Source organism: Benincasa hispida, chromosome 4, assembly GCF_027475165.1.
Source record: "Benincasa hispida cultivar pf3 chromosome 4, pf3_genome.v1.1, whole genome shotgun sequence".
Taxonomy (NCBI): domain Eukaryota; kingdom Viridiplantae; phylum Streptophyta; class Magnoliopsida; order Cucurbitales; family Cucurbitaceae; genus Benincasa; species Benincasa hispida.
In genome coordinates this window covers 45,301,661-45,324,484 of record NC_143481.1, presented here as the reverse complement: position 1 = coordinate 45,324,484, position 22,824 = coordinate 45,301,661, and positions in this window count along the sequence as shown.

Below are 22,824 nucleotides of genomic sequence, written 5' to 3'. Positions count from 1 at the left end.
TTAATTTTTAAAAGGGTGCCTTTTTAATGCAATAAATAGTTAGATATGGGCATAAAAATTTGGAACTATTTGACATTTCTAATTTTAAATTTAATAGTTATTGGATCATCAACGATGATCTCTAATAATTTATATCGAAAAAAGTCAGAATAACCAAACCGAGCATAGCTCTATTGATATTCAAGTGTGTTAGAAATAATGAGATTCGTGGTTTAAATTTTTCTACTCTCAATTATACTTAAAAAAAAAAATCGAAAATGTAGGTTCTAAAGTAAATCACTTCTTTTTTCTTTTATTGGGAAAGGAAATCACTTTTTAATTATTCAAGCAATCAAAATAGATGGTAGTGTCGTTTGATTTTGTATATTAGCAATAAACTTTTCCAATAAAGATTAAAAGTAAATAAAATTTTCAACTGAATAAATTTATCATATAGATGTCATTCTTGAATTTTACCTAGGTAAATTTCATGGTGATTCATATTGTCTTTTCTATATGTGTAACATTCCATGTTATTCTAATATTGAAACATCTTTAATTTTTAGATTTTCCATCTTAGGGAAACATTTTTTTTTTCAATTGAACATAATGGTTACATGATTTCACTTGGAAAGAACTACTTATAGTAAAACTTCATTATTTTTTCGGTAAAGAAACTGTTAACTAAATGACAACAATATGGTTAGTTTAATACTTTTCTAATTCCTCGCGCTTACAATTCTACATTTGTCAACAAAAAACAAAAAGTATAACTTTGTCGTACATTGTCGGAATAATAAAATCTAAGCTTTTGTCGTTTTATTTTTTAAAAGCTAATACATTTTGTCGTGGAGTTCATGAATACCATATTAGTAGATATGGAAGTTAATCATCTGACAAAAATATTACCGTTAGCTAGATGACAAGTATACGATTCTCTATTACATGTTTATCGAAAAAACAAAAATATCAGATTTTATCTTATCATGTCAGACAATAAAATTAAACTTTTGCCATTTAATTTTTAAGAAAACAACAAGATTTATAGCATCTCTTCATAATTATATTACTAAATCTGAAATAAATATGAAAATTAAAAAGTGGAACAATTGAGAAAATAAATGAAAAGTTGCTATTTGTGTTGTTTGCGGCAATATATAACAAAATCAATCACATGTATAATAGCAAAACTTGGTGAATAAGATATCAATTTATCATTTCAAAAATTATTATAGTTTATACTCCAATCATAAAAATTAAAATACAAAACTATAGATAAGACTTAAGAGAGAGGGTGAGTTAATTTATTTATTTAGTTTGAGTTTAAATCTAAACCTTAATATTTTCTTAATTTGTTATATAAATTTAAGGCTAATTTTTTTTTTTTTTTTTTAAAAAAAACCATAACTTTACTCTTTATTTTAAAATATTAATATTCTTTTAAAAATTATGATACTTGACCATTCGTAAATTCTATAAAACTATGTATGGAGTATATATACGTCCACTAGTACAAATCTAAGTTAAATTGTTAGTTCAAAACTGACATTATAAGAGGTACAATGTCAATTGTCAACCAATATTGAAGATCATATTATTAAAGGTCTTCAATGTCGGTTGTCTTCAATGTCAGTTTGAAGATATTAAGGACAACTGATATTAAACACCTTTAATAACACATTCTCTAATATCGGTTGTCTGACATTAAATGTTTGTTTTCGTGGTAGACAATGTCGTCATGGTTTTGTTATTGATTTTTTTTTTAAAAAAAAAAATTGCTTACACGTGCAAATCAATGATATTTCTCTTTTACTTGTATATGCACAAAATAAAAACTTAATTGTTTTTGTATATACAACTCAACTTTCAACAAACACAAATTAACTAATTCACAACAAAGAAAGTGACAAATTGTTTAACTAAACTATTAAAAGTTACATTGATCAATATATTCATACAATTATCAATTATTATTGTTCAATATACACACCAAGTAATCTATCAATTATTACTAAAGAAAAAAAAGTTGAGAGGAATGGGGTGCTATTCTTCCATGGAATCATGTAACAAATCACTAACTATACATTGATCAATGTTATTTGATGAAAAAAGAAAACGAGAAAAGAACACACAATTTACATGGAAAACCCTAGAAGAGGGAGAAAAAACCATGATTGAGATTTATTTTTTTTATTATTGGTTTGATACATAAAGTACAAGAGAACATACCAAATAAATAGACAATGGGAAGCCCTAGGGTACAAGAAATTACGAAAATGCCCCTAGGTTAATATGTTATTTTCGACACTTCCCTTTAAGTTGGGGCATAAATATCAATAAGGCCCAACTTGCTGACACAATAATCAAAGCTTTGTCTAAGAAACCTCTTTGTGAGCACATTTGCAACTTGCTGACTTGAAAGAACATATGGAATGCATATACTTCCATTGTCCAGTCTCTCCTTGATGAAATGTTTGTCAATCTCAACATGTTTGGTTCTGTCATGCTGAACTGGATTATTTGCAATATTTATCACAACCTTATTGTCATAAAAAAAAGTTCATTGGAAGCTCACTATCTTAATGAAGATCTGACAATACTTTCATCAACTAGATTTCTTCACATATCCCTAAACTCATGGCCCGATATTCAACCTCAACACTACTTCTGGCCACAACTTCTTGTTTTTTGCTTCTCCAAATCACCAGATTACCCTAAACGAACGTGTAATACCCAGATGTTGACTTTCTATCAACAACATACCATGTCTAGTTAGAATCAGTATAAGCTTCAACACATCGTTTATCAGACTTCTTGAACATCAAGCCTTTACCAGGGGTTCATTTCAAAATCGTAGAATACGCTCAACTACTGTCATATGTTCCTCATAAAGAGCCTGCATAAACTGATTGACAACACTAACTGCATAGGATATATCAGGTCTCGTGTGAGATAAGTAGATCAATTTTCCAACCAATCGCTGATACCTTTCTTTGTTGACAGGGACACTGTTACCTGTATTACTAAGCTTTGAATTATACTCAACTGGGGTGTCAACGGGTTTACAACCAGTCATTCCTATTTCCTCGAGTAAGTCAACAGTGTACTTCCGTGGGACACTGAAATCCCTTCCTCTTGGTCGAGCAACTTCCATTTCAAGGAAATATCTCAACTTCCCAAGGTCTTTAATCTTGAGTTCTTTGGCCATTTTTGCTTTAAGTCTCATAATTTCATCATCATCATCACCAGAAAGCACAATATCATCAACATACACAATGAGAACTGCAATCTTCCCTAAAGTTGACTTCTTTGTAAATAGTGTGTGATCTGAGTGCCCTTGGGTATATCCTTGTCCTTTGAAAAATGTGATAAATCTGTCAAACCAAGCCCTTGGAGACTGTTTCAACCCATATAGCGACTTCCTCAATCAGCACACCCGGTGTTTGAATTGACTCTCAAAACCGGGGGGAGGACTCATGTAGACTTTCTCTTCAAGTTCCCCATTAAGAAACACATTCTTTACATCCAGTTGATGAAGAGGCCAATCCTTGTTTATTGAAATTGAAAATAATACTCGAATAGTATGAAGTTTAGCTACGGGGGAGAATGTCTCAGAGTAATCCACACCAAAGGTTTGAGTAAAGCCTTTGGCAACCAACCTGGCCTTGTATCGATCAATCGTTCTATCAAACTTATACTTTATAGTAAAGACCCATTTGCATCCAACTGTCTTGTGCCCTTCGGGTAGAATCACCTGATCCCAAGTTCCGTTTTTCTCAAGTGTTCTCATTTCTTCAATGACTGCAGCCTTCCATTCAGGAGTTTTCATTGCAGCCTGTTTGCTACTTGGTACCATCCCCGTATCTAGACTGATGGTAAATACCTTGAACTCAGGTGACAGGTTACTGTACATCATGTAATTGTGCATAAGATACTTTGTACATGATCGAGTGTCTTTTCTCAAGGCTATAGGGAGATCAAGAGATGCATCACGATCTTCCATCCTGTCAAGTTTCCCACTGTGATTGATCATCTACTCAATAGGGGTTTCACCTTCAGAGGTCCCTTCATATCATCACCATTTCTAGTATCATTCTTATTTTTTGGAATTGTTTCCTGATTATTATTTTCAGTTGTCTCTCCATCTGCTATGGTTCCCTTGTAGGTGCTGTCAGCACCTTCTCTGCCGTTTTCCTCTCTGCAACCATTAGTCTCAGCACAAGTATCAATATCATTAATTTTAGAAATACACGTACCTAAGCTGGTTCTGACTCATGGACTGGAGTCGGAGATGCGACAGGTGATGTTGTTTCCTTTCTAAGATTCTTCCTATAGTATGTTATCCGACCTGGTTGGTAGGAAGGACAGGGCCGACATGTTTAGGAATAGGAGATGACTCTAAGGGAACTACATATATGGACTAGTTAATCTCATCACTAGAGTTCTCCCTTTGAAGATGGCTAATAGGAAAGAACGGCTGATTATTAAGAAAGGTGATATCCATGAAAACAAAATATTTGCGAGATGACGGGTGGTAACACTTATACCCATGTTGGTAGAGAGGATACGCAACAAAGACATATTTTTAGCACGAGGGGTGAATTTCGTGCGGTTTGGACTATGGGAATGAACAAAGGCAACACAACCAAATAGTCGAAGTAGAACATCTGAGATTAAATGAGTGGTTGGGTATGGCTCTTTAAAAAAATCCAACGGATTCTGAAATTGGAGGACGTGAGAAGGCATTTGATTAATTAAGTGGGCGGTAGTGAGAATAACATCCCCCTATAGGTAAGAAGAAGAGATGTGGACAACATTAAGGAACGGGCGACTTCCACTAATGACAATTTTTCCTCTCGGCTACTCCATTCTACTGAGGGGTGTAGGTACATGAGCTTTGGTGGATAATCCTTTTAGAGGTGAGGAAGTCCCAGAAAGAGGCATTAAAGAACTCCTGCCCATTATCACTTCTCAGAATCCAAGCATTAAATTAGGTTTCCACAGTAGTATAGAATTGCTAAAATACTGAAGACACCTCAGACTTATCAATAAGAAGAAAGACCCAAGTAAGCTGAGTGTAGTCATCTATAAAAGTGAAAGATCAACGTTTTCCCATAGAGGTGGTAGTTGGTGAGGGACCCTAGACATCACTATGAATTAAGATGAAGGGTCTGGATGGTTTGTAAGGCTGAGAATGAAAGAAGATGCGACTCTGTTTGGCACAAATACAAACATCACAGTTAAAGAAGATATATTAATATTGCGAAACAAATGTGGAAACAAATATTTCATGTATTGAAAATTTGGATGTCCTAAGCGAAAATGCCACAACATAAGTCATTCTCAGAAGTAGAAAAATTTAAACAAACGAGACTAGTCCTATAATCATTTTTAGAAGAAATGTCATCAGTTAGGAAGTAAAGCCCCCTATCATTCCGGGTAGTGCCAATCGTCGTCCTCGAGCTTAGATACTGAAATAAAGCAGAGTTGGGTGAAAAAACTGCCTGACAATTCAGATCTCTTGTAATTTTACTGATAGATAATAAATTATATGATATCTTGGGAACATGAAACGCATCACGCAGTACTAAACCATCAAACGGAGACAGATGTCCTTTCCCTACAACAGGGGCAAACGACCCATCTGCAATTCTAATCCGTTCATTACCAACACTCAGACAGTATGAAAGAAATTGATCAGATGAGCTAGTAAGATGATCTGTAGCCAATCCAAATTTTTTTACCATTAATGCTAATAAGGCCAAAAGACTGAATTGTACCTGACTATGCAATGGCACTGACCCAAACTGCACTTAGATTGGTCTTACTGTCTCATGAAGGTTGAGCTGAGGATTTTCATTTGCTGAGTTACTCACTAGAGCACGTCCAGAGTTTGATTTGTCATGTGACTGGCGACGTCTACTTTTCGAAGGTCGTCCATGTAACTTCCAACACTGGTCTTTTGTATGCCACGACTTTTTGCAGTGCTCACAAACAAGAGTGGGTTTCTTATAGCCATCAGAGCCAGACAATTTTGTAGCAAAGGCTGCACCCTCAGTTGAAGTGCTAACTGGGTTATTCATAGCACTCGATTTATCCTCTTCCATTCGTATTTTTTAGCATACTTCCATGAGAGAGGGTATAGGCCATTGGCCCAATATTCAACTTTGAAAAATATTGAATTTAGAGTTCAATCCAGCTAAGAAGTCATAGACCCGATCAACTTCCTCAATCTTCAAATACTGAGCCCCATCTTGTGCACAATTCCAAACTATTTCTTGACAAAGATCCATCTCTTGCCATAACGGGGATAGTTTATAAAAATAGGACGTTACATCTATAGTCCCTTGTTTGCAGTCGTGGACCTGCTTATGTTGAGTGTATAGCCGAGACTCATTCTGCCTTTTTGAGTAAAGCTTCAGCATAGCATCCCAAATATCCTTGGCGGTTGCAGCATACAATAATGGTCTGCCAATTTGGGTTTCCATACTGTTAATAAGAACTGACCGTAATAAGGAAGACCTCCTTTCCAGATACGTTTCTGAGGGTCACCCGGTTCAGGTTTTGGTATCTCCCCCCTCAGATACCCAAACTTATGGCTCTCTTCCAGTGCCATTCAGATTGATTGTGACTAGGAAAAATAATTCTGGCCATTCAAATTTTCTCCAATGATGAACCTTGCAGAATTGCCAATCAAGCCAGACCAATAATTCGTATTGGGTAAAATAGATAAAGAGTTTACCAGATTCTCAGAGTAGAATTTTGGTTATCGGTTCGTGCCAAGATCTGTTTCGAAGTCTGCTGCTTGTTGTTAGATATAGGTGAAACGATGCCGAATCTCGTTAGGGCATTGGGTCGTGCCGCTATTGCTTGGCGTGGTTAGACCTTTATGTTCACCGGGAAACGACACTATCACTGATACGAAGAAATCAGCCGAAGGAGCTCAGCCTCAACCATCAGCTGGCGCGAAAGGAATCGAAGGGACAGATTCGGCGCGGCTAAACGAGACTCCCACTAATAAAGAGTTATTGGGTTCGACGCGACTGGAAACCTCGATTGGACGCTGCGACTGAAGAGAATGCATCGGAAACACCTGAAAACATCCATAGGCTAGGTTTGGCGCAGGTGGAAGCTGCGATGGAGAGTATCTAGCCGCGACCTCTGAGTACGACTCATCGGCTGGGCTCAGTGTGGTCTGCTGAGGGACGACTCCGATTGGTTGGGCTTCAAGCATCGAACGGCTTTGACTACTGATAGACACTCCAATCTAGGACGGACGACTCGGTTGGCCTCCGAACGGCTACTGGACCTGAATGGCGGTTGGAATAAGATGAGGCAACATGGCTTGGAGGTAATGCTCGACGGCTGCTTGGACGGTTGCTATGATATTGACGTTTGCGGCTCCACTGATCCCCACGGAGGCTGCTGAAGAAGACCGTGGTTGATTCTTGTTGATGATGGCTAGGGTTTCGTCCCCTTGCTCTGATACCATGACGAAAAATAAAAACGAGAAACAAACACATAGTTTATGTGGAAAACCCTAGAATAGAGAGAAAAAACCACGATTGAGACTTATTTTTTTATTACTGGTTTGATACACAAAGTACAAGACAATAGACAAAATAAATAGACAATAAGAAGCCCTAGAGTATAGGAAATTACAAAAATGCCCCTAGGTTAATATGATATTTTCGACATTATTCATTCTCCAGAATCATGAAACTCTCATGAATAAGCTTTCATAGTTTCCTGAAAAAACTCAACAAAATATGTCCAATACAATCTTCATATCTTCTTCCAACTCCTTAAGATTTGAAATTTACCATGACACACCAAACTTAAACCTAACAAAACATTCATCAAGGCAAACAAAATGGGCATATATCCCAACGAAAACTGAAACTAAAACAAACTTCAAAACGAAAAGGGAAAGAAAAAAAAACTCACTTACCAATGAGCACCAAGTTTAACTTCACGCACTGGAATAAGAAAAACAGAGTACAAAACAATAATTAACTCTTAAGTGATAAATAAAAAAGGAAAAAAAAACAACAATAACAGTAAGATTAGAAACTTAACCAATTCAAGCAATTAACAAGGGGAGAAAAGCCGCAATAATGGAAATTTCGTAAGGGAAAGAAGTATTGTCAAAGAATGATCTTATAATAAACTTGAAAAGCTTTGCCAACGCTAACGATGATGAAGGTTTCAGTTCCAAGTCCAAACTAAGAAAATGATGAATTGAGCCCACACGAACAGACATTCTAAATTGGGCTATAATTCTATTTAAAAAAATGTTACAAACTTTCCGTGGTTGATAAGGTCTTTTCAAGCAATGTACAAATGTAGACAAAAGAAAAAAAATATGAAGAAAAGAATAAGCCAACTCTAATAGTAATATCCATTCAGGAAATAAAGATATCAAAATTAGGAAGCTGAGAAAAACATAAAGATAACAAAAATACCTCATACATTAAGCAACCACCAAAAAGGTATATACAACATAGATCCTACAAGATTATCCAAATAAAGTCAATGAAGGAAATACTCTTAACATGAATCTAGTTAGTAGATTACTATGAGATCCATCCTCATCCTTGATGATCAAAACTGCAAGTGATATTTCAGACCAAACACCATAAAATGGAGTTATCAGGAAATATTATTAACTTATTTCATTCAAGTGGCAATGCCATCTGAAAACAAGACTTCCATTCTGTTGAACTCTTAAACTTTCTATAAGCGATTGGTAGAATGATAATCCACTAATATTAAAGAGTTAAGTAGTTTACAACATAGTACTTATCTGTAATACACCAACTACTATAGTGGCTCACATAGAGCTTAACTCACACATCACCTAGGCTCTCCCTAGATGTGAGACTTCCTCTCAACTGAACTTAGGCACCCCGTAAGTATGTTAATATTAGCTTTTGATACTTCAACACCCGATAGTGTATGTGACTCCTCTCACGACAATATCTTTCCTCATGTCAGCGAACTTCGTTCATTGGTGAAGCTTAGGATCTCCATAAGAAGGAGAACTCCTCATTCGAAGTTGAGTGTTAGGCTCCCCCTAAGACTGAGAATCCCTTCTCTGGCAGCTATGGCTTAGGCTCCCCCTAAGACCTTGAAAATCTTTGATGTGTTGCACTCAACGGATGAAGAACTTACACAGTAAAATAATGAGCAAACGAGCAAGAACACGATGTAGAACAATTTGGCTCAAGTACAAAAATCGTCTTGCTTAATTAAACAAATGCGGCGGCGCTAAAAGGTCTACAAAACTATCTTTAAATAATTAAATCCAATAATGGAAACAAGTTCTCATTTGGAATAAAAAGTTGCGCTTCAAAAATAGGAACTTAGCAGACTAAATATCACAACTAGATATTTTCAGATAAGGAAAATATTCTGTATGAAAATATTCTAATGTCACAACTGGATGTTAAGACTTTAATTGAAACATTTGCATAACCACTGCCTTAGATAAAATTATAAAATGAACAAATCAAGTCTCTAACAAACTCCTCCTTTAACTTATAAATTCTTTTATAGGTAGAACAAAACAAACTACCATTCAATAATAAGCACAGATGTCTGAAAGAAAAGCTTGACAAAAATAATAGCATCAACAGTACAACACAAAATAAACCAAACATACCAGTCCCTAGAGCAAAAACACAAAACAAACCAAAATCATGAACAAAATTTAGAACCATAACCAACCAAAAAATTCAGAACCATAATCAACCAAGAACAACATTCATACAAAATTGAAACTGACCAACCACTCCCCCTTTCTGGCTGTAAAAAAAATTCCCCAAAATTATCAACTCTGTGGTTGAGAAGAGGAAGCTCCTGCATCCCTGGACAAGACAGACTGCATGATCAGTAAAATCTCATCCACTTCAGCCGTTCTCTCCTGAAGTTGGCGCACCAAAGACTCAAGGTCATGAGATTCAGTGGAAAGAAATTGGAGAATATGACCACCAAATGAAGAATTGATAAGTTTTCGTGGTAGTATCCAGATCAGGAACACATGGTGACCTGTAGGAGCTTAGAATTGATAGAGAAGAAACTTAGAGATGGTCCAACAACTTCTAAAGAAATGAGAAGATTAGGCTTCAGAGACAACATGATACTACAGATAAGGTGAGGAAAACAAATAGGAAATTTCAGAGCTGTGGACCCAATGTGTCGTTTAATCTAGTTGAGTACAAACATACCATATTAAACTGTGCTCTAGTCCTAATCTGATATATTAAAGTAGCAAGAGCAATGGACAAACTAGATTTGTGTGAAGAAGGACACCAATTATAAATTTCAATCCTATATAAAAGGCATATTTAACACTCAAACCAGCTATAAGCAGTTGACCCCTTTGTGGCCAAGTGGAACGAGCTCCTCCAGTCAATTCAAACACCAAATCTCTTAGAGAAGGAAGTTATCCCTCATATTTTCAGGCACATTCGACAAAGAAATTGGTTGATTACAACAGTAGAGAAAACAAATAAATGATGCCTAATGTGCACCCTCTGAAAACTTGGGCTAGCTAAATTTATAAAATCTGAAGGAAGATTCACAATGAATTCACTCACCAGCTGGGGATAGTAGGGCTCCAAGTTCAAAATAGCTCTTTCAAGACTAGTAGTTTGAATCAACTTCATAAGCTCAACACACTCTTTAGTACGATCAGATAATTCTTTCTCATCCACAATATTACATTTAACAACACACTTTCATAGGCTTGCACTTTCTTTAGTGTGAAAAGAGACTCCATCTAAAGGCATAGAGGGAACGTCAGTCATGGATGACTAGTTTCTTTTGGTTTAAGTTATGGCTCCAGTGACCCAAAATAGAGCCAGTAACTTCATCGTCTGAGCTACTCTTGAAACCTTAGTCAGAGGCTTTCTTAGAAGCGATTTGCTTAGTATGATTATCAGATGACTCAGAGGAGGTATCAACACCAACATTGGCAATGCTAGAAACACTAGCACCAATAGAAACTTTCTTAGATCGAAGAGCAACAATAGTGATATTGTCTTCATCATCAGAATGAGTAGAGTGGAGAGAATTCTCATGACTTGGATTGCTGGATTCAATGGTAACTTTAGATTTAACAACATTTTTCACATTTTCAGGAGTGATAGAGGTCAACAAATCAACATTATCAAGATTTTGATTCTGTAAAGTGGAAAACTCATATGGAGTCTTGACATTCTCTTCAACAATTTGAGCCTCGTTACTAGGCCCAGTACAAGTAACAACCGAAACCATAGAAGAACTTTGCGAATCAATAACATCGTTAATAGAGGAGGCAAAAATAATATTCTCAACTACAGACTTTAAAATATTTTCATCAGAAATATTTACACCTTTAGCTTCTTCTAACTCAACAGAAGTCTCAACATTATCAAGTACCGAAATTATAGTTGAAGTAGGAACATGCATGTTTTTAGACTCATAATTATCTAGAATAGTAACATTAAAACCTAAATCAGTGGCAAAAGTATGAACAGAAGCATCAATAAAACCAGAACAAGATTCAAGATTATCATCAACAACTAAACTACCCTCGAAAACCCTAACGTCTTGATAACTTGTAGAAACACAAGTTATTGTCCTTTTAAAGTTTGAATAATTAGGGTCAAATATTGAGAAATGCATTCATTTCAGTAGAAAAATGCATAAAATTACTTATATGCATTCAATACATAAAAAATCATACTTTTAATAGAAAAATGCATTACTAACATTTGATTAATGCAGGAATTGCGGATTTTTCACTAAGTGTTGCAGAGAAGCCAATGTAGGAGCCATGTGTTGGAACCAAACGGATGCAAGAAGATACATTTCGCTCATGCATTTAACGTCAAATCTCAACTTGCAGTATGGGCAACCTGACAGGCGGCGTCTGAGCTGATTAGAATGGTAGACGACTAAAACAGGGCATGGAATTTAATGACCATCACATCACAAGTTGCTGAAACTCAGTGCTTATAAAAGAGTATGGTACCCACCTGAGAAGAAGTTAGTTAGTTAGTCAGAAAGTCATAAGTTAGAACTTAGTAAGCAACAACTCTCGGTACAAAGTAGTCCCCAGCTGCCTACAAGAAGAGAGAAGTCAAATCACCATTTCCATTGTTGATATAGAGGTTCTGTTGGAGTTAGAGCTCGAGAGTGATGACCTTCAGCACATCCTCACCCCAGTCACTGTAGTAAGCACTTGAAATCAAGCCAAAAGGAGCAAGAGATTGACCCCCACGACTTGACACACTTCTCTTTCCCTTACTTAGCCTTGTCTTTCATTATTTATCTTGATTGAACTGGGATTTTGTAGAACTATTTCATTAATATTAATTCAATCATGATTTCATCCATTTCATTATTTATCTTAATCGATCTTTTGACCACTTTACTTTAACTTGACCCATGCACTTACGGTAACATTGAGTTTGACTCACATCATTCATTCTCACCTTAGGCCTTGTTGTTCATTGGTTTCAAGAAATGGGGATGTGACTCCTCTGTCTCTTCTCCCATTGGTGCTTTTCCCTTTGCAGGATCATAAATTAATTCTTCTTTTTTGTTTCGATCTTTTCGTCGAATGGCTTCTAGCAACATACCTACACTTTCATCCAAGCCATTCATCCTTTCTTCAAGAGCCCTTATCTTCTCCTCGGCTTTGCTATTTTGTGGCCGAGGATGAGAAGATGTCTTTTCTCTTGATCTTCTTGGATGTCGATCCTAATCTGATTCATCTCCGTTTAGATTCTCGTTTTGATATCTTCGAATCATTCTTTTTGTTGTATTTTGTAAACAGTCCTCTAACTATTCCATGGACGACGCTAACTGTTGATGTCAAATTTGGGACAGGGTAACAAACCTATCTCTTACGTGACAACAACTATCAATTTGTAATTTGAGGAAGAGAGGACCTGCAAAACAAAAGAGAAAGGCTCCGATACCTAAGTTAGTATCAAAGTTAAGAAGTAGAGAAGAAATCAGAACTTTTCAGTTACTTTTCTTAATGTTTTCCTCTCTTATTTATAAACTCAATTAGCTCGACTTTTCCCTATCCCTATTTGGAGTAAGGACACTTTCAACTTGTTCTCCCAAAGAAACTCTAGGCTTGGTCTCGCTTCCTCCTTTTCCTTTCCTTGACTCCTATCATTCTCCTTTTAACCCTAAATTCGGTATATTATATGTTGAATATCCTTTTTACCTTGTTGTCCAATTTAACCCATAACAATAATTGTCAAAGAAGTAATTTGAATCATTCTCTCAAACTCTTTAGCTTTCCACACTTTTTTACTCATTTACTTAAAGCATTAGAATGAGTGTGGCAATCACCGGACACAGGTTTCCCTTTGCTTTGAAGGTCACATTCTTTCCCTTTCTAAATAAATTTACTATTGTCGTAACGTGAAAGTTAGATTCTTTTTCCTGTTCGAATTTTGACATCAACACATGTTATAATCTAATTTTATTCTTATTAAATTAGAATATATTTAAAACAATGTGTTATAAATTATATAATATTGCAAAATAATAATTATGTAAAATTTATAACATTAAGAACATTCCTATTCAACTAATATTTAATGTGTACTTCATAATTTATAAATATATTATCAAATACATTTTCAAGTCAACCATTTTTTAGATTAAAATTCAACTTTTCAATGTGCTAATAAACACCTCCAAAGACACTCAAAACGTGAAATAATATTAGTTTTTGGTGAGTCCCTTATTTTTAATTATTTTTTTTTGTTCATAGATCAAGCGCACCCTTAGTTTTTCTAATTAAATTTGAGTTTGACTCTCGTCCTCCCAAATGCCTAATCCCAAACCCTAAAAAAGATATTTTAATCGGAAAATTAGCTTAGACTTCACCTGTTAATCATTTCTTTTTTATTTTTAAATTTTTAAAATTAAATATATTTTCCTTCAATTTCTTATAATGATTTACAAAGAATTTCATAACGCAAAACTATTGTTTTTTTAGTTTTCAAAATTTGGCCAAGTCAAGGTAATTGAAAATGGAAGAAATGTTTATTGTTTTAATTTTCAAAAACAAAGAGAAAAGAAATACATTTTGGACCCTAGGTTTTGGAATTAGTTTCCATTTGGTTACTAGGTTTTTAAATGCTACACTTTTAGTCTTTAAGTTTTGAGTTTAATTCCAATTCGTCCCTAGATTTAAAATGTTAAAGTTTTTACCTTTTAGATTTTGTTTAAATGGAATTAATTCCATTTGGTTCCTTAGTTTTGAAAATTTTCCACTCTCAATTGTATTAAAAAAATTATAATAATAAATAAAAAAAGAATCAAATTTCCATTTCACCCTATCTTTCTGTTGGAAAAAGAGGGAAAAAGAAATGTAAATGGTAAGCAAAAAAATTGAATTATGATTGATATATAACTATGAAATCTAAAATGTAGGTTCTAAAGTAAATCACTTCTTTTTTCTTTTATTGGGAAAGGAAATCACTATTTAATTATTCAAGCAATCAAAATTGATGGTAGTGTTGTTTGATTTTGTATATTAGCAATAAACTTTTCCAATAAAGATTAAAAATAAATAAATTTGAGTTCAAGTGAATAAATTTATCATATAGATGTCATTCTTGAATTTTACCTAGGTAAATTTCATGATGATTCATATTGTCTTTTCTATATGTGTAACATTCCATGTTATTCTAATATTGAAACATCTTTAATTTTTAGATTTTCCATCTTAGGGAAACATTTCTTTTTCAATTGACATAATGGTTGCATGATTTCACTAGGAAAGAACTATGTATGATAAAACTTCATTATTTTTTCGTTAAAGAAACCGTTAACTAAATGACAATAATATGGTTAGTTTAATACTTTCTAGTTCCTCACACTTCCAATTCTAAATTTGTCGTACTCTTTGTCAGAATAATAAAATCTAAGCTTTTGTCGTTTTAATTTTTAAAAGCTAATACATTTTGTCATGGAGTTCATGAATACCATATTAGTAGATATGGAAGTTAATCATCTGACAAAAATATTACCGTTAACTAGATGACAAGCATACGATTCTCTATTACATAATTATCGAAAAAACAAAAATATCAGATTGTATCGTATCATGTCAGATAATAAAATTAAAATTTTTCCCTTTAATTTTTAAGAAAATGACAAAATTCATTGCATCTCATGATAATTATATTACTAAATCTGAAATAAATATGAAAATTAAAAAGTGGTGTAACAATTGAGAAAATAAATGAAAAGTTGCGATTTGTGTTGTTTGCGCAGCAATATATAACAAAATCAATCAACTCAATGAATAAGATACCAATTTATCATTTCAAAAATTATTATAGTTTATATTTCAATCATAAAAATTATAATACAAAACTATAGATAAGACTTAAGAGAGAGAGTGAGGTAATTTATTTATTTTCTTTGAGTTTAAATCTAAACCTTAATATTTTCTTAATTTGTTATACAAATTTAAGGCTAATTTTCTTTTAAAAAAATCCATAACTTTATTCTTTATTTTAAAAATATTAATATTCTTTTAAAAATTATAATACTTGACCATTCTTAAATTTTATAAAACTACATATGGAGTTTACATATATTCACTAATACAAATTTGGGTTTATTGTCAATTCAAGACTGACATTATAGAGGTACAACATCGGTTGTCAATCGATATTGAAGATCATGTATTGTCACCCATGACGATCAAAATTGCAAGTCATATTTCGGATCAAACACCATAAAATGGAGTTCTTATGAAATATTATTAACTTATTTCATTCAAGTGACAATGACATCTGAAAACAAGACTTTCATTATGTTGAACTCTTAAACTTTCTATAAGCGACGGGTAGAATGATAAATGAAATATTTAAATTCACCTTCTTCATTTTGAAGTAGAGAGCATTAAAAGCAAATCAGAAAACAAGAAACAAACTGCACTACATACCAACACAAAAACAGACAACATTTATGTATGTTTGAAATTATATATGGGAGAGAATCTGGTTTGCAGGTGAAGAAACCTGAACTGCAACTCTCTCTGAGGCGTTTTAGCGAACAACTTAGGAGCATATAGAAAATAATTGATTTTAGTGTTGGATTTTAAACCTTTATCTAAATTCTTCCCAAAATCTCCCATCTGTGCATTATATTACAACAAAATAAAACTAGAAGCCTATGAGAACAGAAATTAAAAAAATGTAAACTGAAAAAGCGATAGAATGACTCATCACTCGATATGTAGATGTTAAATAGAAAGCATTAGATGTTAAATAGAAAACACCTTCAACAACTGTAACAAGAAAAAAAAAATACTAACAGCAAATAAACAAGTAAAGGCACACAGTAGTTGGTAACCTTGATGATAAACACCTACATCTGGGAGACAGAGTGTCCAGAAAAGATAATCCACTAATATTAAAAAGTTAAGCAGTTTACAATATAATACTTATCTGTAATACACCAACTACTACAGTGGCTCACATAGAGTTTAACTCACACGTCACCCAAGCTCCATCTAGATGTGAGACTTCTTCTCAACTGAACTTGGGCTCCCCCTAACAGTTTGTATGATTCTTCTCACGAAAATATCTTTCCTCGTGTCAGCGAACTTCCTTCATTGGTGAAGCTTAGGATTTCCATAAGAAGGAGAACTCCTCTTTCGAAGCTGAGTGTTAGACTCCCCCTAAGTCTGAGAATCCCATCTTTGGCAGCTATGACTTAGGCTCCCCCTAAGACCTTGAAAATCTTCAATGTGTTGCACTCGATGGATGAAGAACTTACATAGTAAAATAGTGAACAAAAGAGCAAGAACACGATGTAGAACAGTTTGGCTGAAGTACAAAAAATATCTTGCTTAATTAAACACCTGTAATGACCCTAAAATGTCTACAAAACTCTTTTTAAATAATTAAATCCAATAAAGGAAACAAGTTCTCATTTGGAATAAAAAGTTACGCTTAAAAAAAAAGTAACTTAGCAGACTAAATATCACATCCGAATATTTCTAGATAAGGAAAATATTTTGCAGTAAAATATTATGATGTTACAACTAGATGTTAAGACTTTATTTGAAACATTTTCATAGCCACTGTCTTAGATAAATTATAAAGTGAACAAACCAAGCCTCTAACAAACTCCTCCTTTAGCTTATAAATTTTTTTTATAGGTGATGCGTTATTTTATGTGATGAAATAATGGAATGAATTGCGGTGATGGGAATATGTTGAGCAACGAATTTTCTCAGCAGAATCCAAGTATAAATTCCACTAAGTTTTTTGGTAAGTCTAGGGTCAAACTAAGGGACTAGGAAAACGTTATGCGTTGATAATTTTCAAGAAGACTTTGCGGTAACTAGTAAATCAAATAGTTGTTTTGGATTTTTGTTTGCAGCATAAAATAAATGTATGTGGCGGATTTGAGAAAAGATCAATTATGTGGTAGATACATTAAATATGCGGAGGAATGGGTTGAGAAGGTCTTTAACTAGCGTTTCCCGGGAATGCATCAAACTATGCGATCATGCTACACTCATGCGACAACAAATCATTTTCCAATGCAAATGCCATGCTCCTAATTTTAGGACACATGTGTTGAATGCAATAATGTTTATAGAGCTTATTCCTAAGTCTCTACTTTTTTTCTATGCGATGATGCAAGAAGCACACAAAGACAAGGTGACCGCACACAATCATATCCTATATCTAGGATGCATGTGATGCGTTAATAGCAAATAGTGCTTATTTCTAAGCTCCTATCTCTTGATTATGCGTTCAAAATCTGACTCTCCCGAGCCTAGATTCTAACCTATCTTTTGCAAGCCTAGATTTTGTCCTTAGACTACCCTCCAGAGTATCTCTAATGGACGAATGATGCATACATAATACAAGATAATCGCATAGAATGAAGATCCTCAATTATGCTAGCTAAGTGCTTCTCAACCCATTCGACAGATTTAGCTACTCATGCTAATAAACAGAGAGTGAACAGATATAAAGAAGTAAATTCCATTTTTATAGATAAGCTTAAGTACAAAATGACAATGGAAGATAAGGATAGAGAGCCTGGTAGCAATCCCTTGCTTCCCAAGGCTTTTACACTGTTAACTCTATTCCGTTCAAAAAATATTCCTGCTTTTGCAAGAATTGGCCCTCTCTCTAATCTTGACACTTTCCGCGCTCTTCCAGTTCACCGTAACGATCTATCGGCACAATTCGCTTCTCTCGCTTCCGCCTTCTAAGTAAAAGGAAAATTATGAACAAGGCTATTCTATCTAAGGGAAAATTTTCTAACTTTCCGAACTCCTTTATTGAAGGCCGCCTTTGGTATTTATAGAGCTTCGGCGTGAAAGGCGTCTTCTCTCTTATGATTACACTGATGGGATGACATTAATTCTCTGTTTGATGCGTCGAATATTTGTCACCGAAAAGCTGAGTGTTCTTACTACAGTAGTTCGTTAGCGACTTGTCAACTTAATTCGAACTCGACCGTCATCAACTTTCTGTCCCATCGTGATTTATTATGCTTTTCACTTAGATGCACCCACCAAATTGCACTGCCTCTATGCGGCAATCCTTCTTGAGCAAATATTTGCGAGTACAAATCACCGCAAAGCCTCTGGTAACGCTGCGCTCGACCATTGATTTCTTGTGATCGCATTTTTCACCTTGCGTCAATGCATATTCTGCATAAAAATACAAAAGTTAACTATTTTCATGCGATGAACACATGCGACCGTACTGTCATGAACTTAATGCTTTTTGGACGTAATCTTATATATTTTATCAACACAAACCTACATTGTTTAATAAATTAGTACTGTAATAACGTACATTTATGCCCGTTATCACTCTCCCAAATTTAAACAATGCTTGTCCTCAAGCATAAGCCAAAAACTTCCTTTAGAAAGTTGACCACAATCTCTTTTCCTAGATTTCTCACGAATACTTCATTCAAATCCTATACGCCAAAATTTCCTTAATTCCTATTTAAGTATCTTCTTAAAATATTTCTAAGACCTAGGGATCGCAAGTTTAACCTTAAAAAAAAGACTTTAGCAGATTCCATGACATTGCATGATTTATTTCAAAAAAACTTTTTCACTGGGGTGTTAAATGATTTTTATCCTTGTATATTTTTGACATTATTATTTTTCTCTAACCTTACGCTGATCCAAGTGTCTCGCCTTCGTTTTAGCTTGCCCTCACGTGTGTCATGTGACATCCAACTACGAGTAAGGCGTTCTTTCTCAGACTAAACTCATACCTATTCGGCAGCAGAGTTGCGGTCATTTATTTATGCGTTGATTATGATTCCTACCTTTGTTTTGGTTTTCCTCACGTGTTTCATGCGAACATCCAACTACGAGTAGGATCCGATCGCAACATTATGATGATTTTTTCTAAAGAGCTAAAAATAACAAGGTCGAAAATAAATATTTCACCCCCAAATTTAAAATGCGGCAATGTCCTCATTGCCAAAAGATTGAAAGAAGTCATGCGATGTTCTTAGGAAGTTTGGTAAAGGGTCAGTTTGAAAGAAAACTAGCAGACCACTAACTTTTAGAAATATTTCATGAGGTGACTGTCCTAAAATTAAGTTGACTCTTGTGTACATGAAAAAAATAGAAGTATGTGTTTCATCATTGAAATCATAATTGGCAAAGAGAAAGCATACGATGACTTACTAAATTTATCAATATTAAATGATTTCAGTAACCAAAGAAGATACGGTGATAAAATTTTCAAAATTAAAATGTGATGCGATAGTGCAAAATTTGGAATAAAGTCAAGGAAAAATAGAACCCCTAAATTTGCGTTGTCGCCCGCATTATTTGTTGACGCATCCTGTTTTGTGGCGATGTTCTTTCTTTGCAATGCGGTGACGAAATAAAGTAGTTGTGTCTTCGTGTAGTGCCTCCGCAATCGTGTACCTTGATCGTTTTCAAAGAAAACATTGAGAGAGTCAAATAATATTTTAAAAAAATAGAGTTAACAAAATCGCTTACTGCAATCGTTCAGCACGATTGCTTTTTTTTTTTTTTTTAAGCAAAGAAGTAAATATGCGATAACAAATAATAACAAGGTGATGAAAGTTCATGAAGTATTGATGTAGGAAAAGGATATTCAAAAGGTTTGCGTCCCTGATGAGGTTGAATAGCATAATGACTTAGGGACTGCTTATTTTGCAGTACAAGCTGGACTTTTTACGTCCACGGAGGCTTTTTCTTCTTTTCTCTGTCCTTTGGAATCTTGATGCGTTATTTTATGTGATGAAATAATTTAATGAATTGCGGTGATGGAAATGTGTTGAGCAACGAGTTTTCTCAGTATAATCCAAGTATAAATTCCATTGAGTTTCCTGGTAAGTCCAGGGTCGAACTCAGGGACTTGGGAAAACGGTATGCAGTGATAATTTTCAAGAAGACTTTGTGATAACAAGTAAATCAAGTAAATCAAATAGTGCTTATTTTTAAGCTCCTATCTCTTGATTATGCGTTCTAATCTGACTCTCCCAAGCCTAGATTCTAACCTAACTTTTTCAATCCTAGATTCTGTCCTTAGACTACCCTCCCGAGTATCTCTAATGGATGAATGATACATACATAATACAAGATAATCGCATAGAATGAAGATCCTCAGTAATGCTAGCTAAGTGCTTCTTAACCCATTCAATAGATTTAGCTACTCATGCATAATAAACAGAGAGTGAACAGATATAAAGAAGTAAATTCCATTTCTATAGATAAGCTTAAATACAAAATGACAATGGAAGATAAGGATAGAGAGTCTGGTAGTAATCCCTTGCTTCCCAAGGCTTTTATACTGTTAACTCTATTATGTTCAAAACATATTCCTGCTTCCGTAGGAGTTGGCCCTCTCTCTGATCTCGACACTTCCGGCACTCTTTCAAGTTCACTGGAACGATCAATTGGCACAATCTTACTTCTCTCGCTTCCTCTAAGTAAAATGGAAAACTATGAACAAGGGTATTCTATCTAAGGGAAAATTATCTAATTATCCGAACTTCTTTACTAAAGGTTGCCTTCGATATTTATAGAGCTTCGGGGTGAAAGGCGTCTTCTCTCTTATGGTTGCACTGATGGGATGGCATTAATTCTCTGTCTGATGCGTCGAATATTTGTCACCGAAAAGCTGAGTGTACTTGCTACAGTAGTTCGTTGGCAGTTTGTCATCTTAATTCATACTCGACCGTCATCAGCTTTCTGTCCCATCGTGATTTATTATGCTTTTCACCCAGATGTGCCCACCAAGTTGCGCCGGCTCTATGTGGTAATCCTTCTTGAGCAAATGTTTGCGAGCACAAATCACCATAAAGCCTTGCGGTAACGCTGCGCTCGACCGTTGATTTCTTGTGATCACATTTTTCGCCTTGCGTCAACGCATGTTCTACATAAAAATACAAAAGTTAAATATTTTCATGCGATGAACATATGCGATCACAATGTCATGAACTTAATGCTTTTTGGACACAATCTTATATATTTTATCAATGCAAACCTGCATTGTTTAATAACTTAGTACTTTAATAACGTGCATTTCTACAAGGTATCAATAGGCAGAACAAAACAAACTAGCATCAACAATAAGCACATATGTCTTAAAAAAAGGATTAACAATAATAATAACATCAACAGTATAACACAAAATAAGCCAAAACATATCAGTCTCTAGTGCAAAAACACAAAACAAACCAAAATCATAACAAAATTTAGTACCATAACCAACCAAGAAATTCAGAACCATAGTCAAGCAAGAACAACATTCAAACAGAATTGAAACTAACCAACCATTCCCCCTTTCTGGCTGTAAAAAAAAAATCACCCAAAATCATCAACTCTGTTGTTGAGAATAGGAAGCTCCTGTGTCCCTGGATAAGACAAACCGCATGATTAGTAAAATTTCATCCACTTCAACTTTTCTCTCCTGAAGCTAGCGCACCAAAGACTCAAGATTAGGAGATTCAGTGGAAAGTAATAGAAGAATACGACCACCAAATGAAAAAGCTATTAAAGCTCAACTTGAGCCATCAAGGGGATAAGTTGTCGTGTAGAATCTAGATCAGGAATATGGTGACCCTGTAGGAGCTTCGAATTGATAGAGAAGAAACTTGGAAATGGTCCAACAACTTCTAAAGCAATGAGAAAATTAGGCTTTTGAGATAACGAGATTCTACAGATAAGGCGAGGAAAACAAATAGAAAATTTCAGAGTTGTGGACCCAATGTGTTGTTTAATCTAGTTGAGTACAAACAAATAATAATTGAATTGTGCTCTAGTCCCAATTTGATACATTAAAGTAGCAAGAGCAATGGAAAAACTAGAGTTATGCGAAGAAGGACACTAATTATAAATTCCAATTCGATGCAAAAGGCATATGTAACACTCAAACCAATTGTAAGTAGTTGACCCCTTTATGGCAAAGTGGAACAAGCTCGTCCAGTCAATTAAAACACCTAAACTCTTAGAGGCGGACGATGTTCCTTCACATTTTTAGGCACATTTCGACAAAGAAATTGGTTGATTACGATAGTCGAGAAAACAAACGAATGACGCCTAATGTGCACGCTCTGAAAATTTCGGCTAGCTGAATTTGCAAAATCTGAAGGATGATTCACAATGAATTAACGCACCAACTGAGAATAGTAGGGCTCTAAGTTTAAAAAAGTTCTTTCAAGACCAGTAGTTTGAATCAACTCCATAAGCTCAGCATACTCTTGAGTACAATCAGATAATTCTTTCTTATCCACAATATTACGTTTAACAACATACTTTCATAGGCTTGCACTTTCTTCAGTGTG